Raw genomic sequence first — 5,658 nt, 5'->3', positions numbered from 1 at the left:
CTAGTCAAGGTCAAATAATTCAATATTGTGGCGGTGTGATTTTTAGTTCAAAAATGCTTTAGCTGTGTATGTCACCAATACGGGCTGATAAAGTAACCAATACGGGTTGATAAAGTAACTAAGTCATTCGTAGACTGTAGAGGTTATGTTATTCGCTGTCAGCAAAGAAACAGTCATTTTTCAAATATTCAAATAATACATCCATTTTGTTATCATTTGCACTAAAAATAGTGTCAGTTGTTAATCGGTATGATAGGATTAGGAACATACAATAGGTATAAAAAAAATACCTAACTCCTACCTACTGGTGTTGTATTTTTCTGCTTGCGTTGTTGATTAAGTGAAAAAACTACATTTACTACTTAACCTTCTGCGACTAACATGATGAGTGATGAGGAGCAAGAATAAGTTATAGAAAATGAACCCAATAGGAAATTGTGTGAAGTTTCTTTCATTGGAAGCGATGGAAGTAAGGAATGCATCTAAATGATGGAACAAATTTGGCAATAAAATTTCAGTTATTCAGAGACACTTCTACGTTTTGATTGTGGTTGTGACGTTTCAAGAATGTATTGTTACAATTGCATACCACAAAAGAAAGGTGTATTTTGATTCTTAATGATTTTTTTCTAATTTAAGTTTTTTTGGTGTACATATTACCTTTAAAACGTTGTATTCTTAAAACTGCTCAATAAAGGACGTAAATAGATTATAATCATGTTAACACATACAATACATTAAATATTAAAGGATTCTAACTAATTAATTTTCGAACTGAAGCTATTTTTTCTTGAGTCCGTATTAGCTTGCGGGTTTCGTCACATTACGTCAGTTGTGGAAGGTTAACGTAATTTTAAAATTAACCTTTTGTCTTTTCGCCATGGTAAAATCACCCAGGAATAGAATTTTATTAAAAAATCTGTGACTTTATTTCACACGTCAAACTAACATTCAAAATTAAAGACGTCAAATCGCTCTATCACGAATAAAACACGATAATGTAAAAATTACTAGGAAAGGAGGCGCAGGCTTGCAACGTGACGACAATTTGGCAGGGAAAACCCAACATGAATGGACTTTATGTTGGTCGTCAATGTGACATAAATTATATTCAATTGTAAAGCAAGCTGTAGGATGTTTAACCTTATTTTTTACTGTTGTCAAAATTATTTTAATCTATCAGTGTCATACGGGTGGGGTCAATCCCAGCTGCGGAGGCAGGGTTCAAAAGCAAAAGATCAACATGGTCGCGGTTTCGACAACCTTCAGAAGCAAGTAAGACGATTCTATATTTATTAAAAACTGAAGGTGCCATATTTTTGACAAACAATAATTTGAAATTGTCATGTATATTGACATTAATACTTGATTTACATTTACATTTGAAGTGTCAAAAAGTGACGACCAAAGTATTTTGGCCGCGATAGTACTATCATGAAAACAGAGGTTGTAAATGAACAAAAGAGCCTGCTCGTGCAAAAAAGTCCCTTTCATTATTTGGGCGTATGGGAGTTGGACCACGTTACCTGTGTTTTCTAAGTATTCTGAAGGGTATGGGATTAAGTGCATACCGGGTGTCCATTCTCAAAGTCGAACATAGGCAATTAGCATTGTGCATTCAGTTTATAGGCATTATGCTATTATTTTTATACATCACACATTAAAGAATTAATAATAATAAAGTAATTAACATTTTAAAAGCAGTTTTTATTATAAAATTCTTAATAAAAAAAAAGCAAAGAAACTAAAGAAAAAGGTAAAATTACAATAAATATTCAAATAACCCCCCGTTTTGAAATAAGCAATACCCCAATCTGTTATAAAAAGCATTTCTTACATTAGCCAACTGCCTTTCAGTAATTAACTCGGCAGTTATTGCTTCTCTCAAAGAATTAATATCTGGGTGGCGTCTTTTGTAAATTTTGCTTTTAAGGTGGCCCCACAAAAAAAAGTCGCAAGGTGCTAAACCAGGAGATCTTGCTGGCCAATTTATAGCACCACCTCTACCAATCCAACAATTTGGAAATGAATCATTTAAAAAATTTCTAACTCCTAGGGCGAAATGCGCGGGACAGCCATCTTGTTGGAACCGGATTTCCTGATTTTCTCTTGCAACTTCTTCCAATGCAGGTCCTACCTTAGTTACTAATAAATCTAAATAAGTTGCTGAATTTAAATTTCCCTCTATTTCAAATGGACCAATAATATTGTTATTAAAAATCCCAGCCCAGATATTAATTTTTTGAGGATACTGAGTTCGAGTAGAAATATTAACTCTAGGGTATTCCTGAGCCCAATATCCCGTGTTTTGAACATTTGGTTCGTTATTTAACGTAAAAGTGCATTCGTCTGTAAAACAAATTGCCGACAGAAAGCGACGATCATTGTTAGCACGCTCCTGCATTTCATAACAGAAGGCACTCCTACTTTCTTCGTCAACAGCAAATATCTCTTGATGGCACTGTGCCTTGTAGGGATGATATTTATATTTTCTGAGGATAGTCTGTATCCGCGATTTGCATAAACCTACTTCAATTTGCCTTAAACTGGATGTTGGGTCCAAATTTACCATCGCCAAAACACGTTCTTCTGTGCGGTCAACTATTTGTCTATTTCCTGCGATATAATAATTGTTTTTGAATATTTTCTCTTACCAATACAAAATATTATTACTTACCACCCCTAGCTTCTGATTCTAAAGAAATATTTGCACATCTTTCAAATTTTTGTACAAATTTGTGAATAGTACTAACAGAAGGTATAGGTCTGGTATGAAACTTTACGGCAAACAAATCTCTAACTCTCCGCAAACTAACGCCACTGTAAAAGGTTTTTACCATAAAAATTCGTTCTTCATTGGAGTAACAATTCATTTTTCGCTTGACTTAAACCAACAAATTTCAAATTTTTTGACAAATGCTGTCAAATTTGAAAATCATGGCATGTCATATTTAAAAATCGCCAAGTTTTAAATTAGCATATTAAAATAAAAATAGCACCTTTAATCTTATTACTGGTATCATTTCAAGCGCAATAATTTTATCTTTCTATTGATACCATTACCTTACCTGTAAGTTCAATTGGCGAGCAGGAATCAGCAAAAACGTTCAATTCAATGTTAATTGCCTATGTTCGAGTTTGAGAACGGACAGGGGGTATACGGGTTGGACCACGCTACCTGACTTATCTAATTACCAGTGTCCGGACGAAATAGTACCGGACGGGAGTCACCGAGTTCGACCACAAATTTGACCGCTACCAAAGGGATTAAGATTTTCCAGGTACTGACGGGGGGCCAAAGAGATCAAATTCACTCTATTAGCTTGGAGGTTGAAAAAGTAAGTGGTGGGACGTTGGCATATTTAAATGTAGAAGCAATTACTGATTTTATTTAGTTTTGTATTAGATATGCCAATCATTTCATTCGAAATTTAATGAATGCTTTTATAACACTCATCAATTCCTATCTGTGTTAAAAGATTTCCAGTGTGAGGTTTATAACGGGTGACTATTAAAATTTTCACTTAGGGTTGGCTATGGATCATTCATTGTTTTTCGTTGCACCTTAGACACTGACAAGTCTGACATTTCAAAAGTTTGACATTTCGCGCCGTAAATTTCAACAATTTCTAAAATTTTTGAAAATGGTATTTACTGTGGAACAAAAGGCTTTCATTATAGAATCTTATTTCCGCACTGCACAAAAAGTGGAGGGAAACTGGAAGTATTCAATTCTCGAATGCATGACTGAATTCCAAGAAAGGTTTCCAAATATTGCTGTGGAGTATAAAGAATTTCGCGACACTTTGCAAAACACTGTTGCTTTATTCAGAGAAACTGGTAGTGTATCCCGCAAAAAAGGAAGTGGCCCTCCTAAAAAACGTAATGCGGAGAAAATTGAGGAGGTTCGACAAATTATTAATGAAGCACCCCAGACTTCAATTCGGAGAGTTTCTCAGCAAGTAGACTTGTCATATGAAACGTGTCGACAAATTCTAAAAAAGGACTTGCACATGCATCCATATAAACTAACAGCTGTACATGAACTCTTACCTCCGGATTATGAAAAGCGAGTTGAATTTTGTCAATGGTTTCTTACAAATTTGAATGACAACAACATCCTAGACAAAAGCTTTTTCTCCGACGAGGCTTGGTTTGAAATGTCTGGTTATGTAAATTCCCAAAACATGCGGATGTGGTCTGCTGAAAATCCACACTTTTATACGCAGACACCACTTCATCCGCAAAAAATAGGTGTTTGGCTTGGAATGAGCAGACGAAGATTAGTGGGTCCAATATTTTTTAGAGGTACACTCACAGCAGAACGTTACAGGAATGAAATCTTACAAGAATTCATTAATCAATTAGATGATGAAGAATTACATGAAGGATATTTCCAACAAGACGGGGCCACAGCCCACACCGCATTTGATACTATTCAGGTTCTCCAAGAATTCTTTGATAATAGATTAATAAGTAGAAACACCGTAATTCCCTATCCTCCACGATCTTGTGATTTAACTGTTCTGGACTTTTTTGTGTGGCCATACCTGAAAAATTCAGTTTTTAAGACTCCAGTTCATAATTTGGATGAATTAACTCAACGGATTAGTGAAGTTTGTCGCCAACTCAACAACTCGCCTGAAATTTTTAACAATGTGTTTGAAGCATTGAAGAGAAGAGTGCAAATTTGTCTTCAAGTAAATGGGGAACATTTTCAACACTTGTTGTAGGACTCACTTGAGACTACTTAATTTCAATAAATGTTTTTTTTTTTTAATTTGGCGTTTCATGTTATTGATGAGCTAATGCCGCGCAAAATTTATAGGTTATGTTTCAATTGTACTGACTGACATTTGTCGTTCGTTCTTGCGTGTGGCTAAAGTAACGGCAAAAATAAAAACTCGTTCAAAGCCAACTCCAAGTGAAAATTTTAATAGTCACCCGTTATTAAAATACACACTGCTAACCGTTTTGTAAAAAAGTACGTAAAGACATAGCTGAGAAGCAAAAATTAGTAAACACTAAAATTGCTGCTTTTTATGTACATAATGTTATTACTAAATTCGAATTTATAGAATGTGTATCTTGTAAATTTCAACCAAATTAACTTTTCTTGTGAAATTGTTGAATCTTGTCCAGAACCAACAGGTAAAATCCGTTCCCCTGGGTAATTAGATAAGTCAGGTAGCGTGGTCCAACCCGTATATGCACTTAATCCCATACCCTCAGAATACTTAGAAAACACAGGTAACGTGGTCGAACTCACATACGCCCTACCGGACAAGTCGACCAGTACAATTTTGCGTAATCCCTCGCTCGCACATAAACACGATTCAGCTGGTTCCCTGTTATTGAAAACGAACCAGCTGAATCGTGTTTATATGTGAGTGGGGTATTACGCAAAGTTGTACTACTGGTCGACTTGGTCGACTTAGCGCGCCGAAAGCGTATAAAATTGGAGATCGTCAGGTGCTGGTTGAGCCGACAATGGCGCTACTCTGGCGGCCGCTCGACGTACTATTATTTCGGCGCCCTAAAAAATATTTTTTTCACAACTTTTTCTACGGTTTGGGATATTAAATTGTAATCTATCCGATAGTTTAAAAAATCTTCCAACTTTGTTCCAAAAATTGTTTGAATATTTTTATCGGAACA

The 5,658-nt window shown here is 35.4% G+C and overlaps 1 long non-coding RNA gene across 1 annotated transcript; it reads right to left on the bottom strand.

Moving 5' to 3' along the window:
- Positions 1-3,650: 3,650 nt before the first annotated feature.
- On the bottom strand, positions 3,651-4,947 carry LOC138126474 (uncharacterized). The gene is made up of 3 exons (XR_011157845.1): positions 4,606-4,947; positions 4,054-4,550; positions 3,651-3,995 (listed from the first exon to the last, which is right to left on the bottom strand). It is a non-coding gene; the product is annotated as an uncharacterized lncRNA (long non-coding RNA).
- Between the last annotated feature and the right edge of the window lie 711 nt (positions 4,948-5,658).

The sequence above is a fragment of the Tenebrio molitor genome, chromosome 3 (assembly GCF_963966145.1).
Source record: "Tenebrio molitor chromosome 3, icTenMoli1.1, whole genome shotgun sequence".
NCBI classification, from domain to species: domain Eukaryota; kingdom Metazoa; phylum Arthropoda; class Insecta; order Coleoptera; family Tenebrionidae; genus Tenebrio; species Tenebrio molitor.
This window is presented reverse-complemented; position numbering and strand designations above follow the sequence as displayed.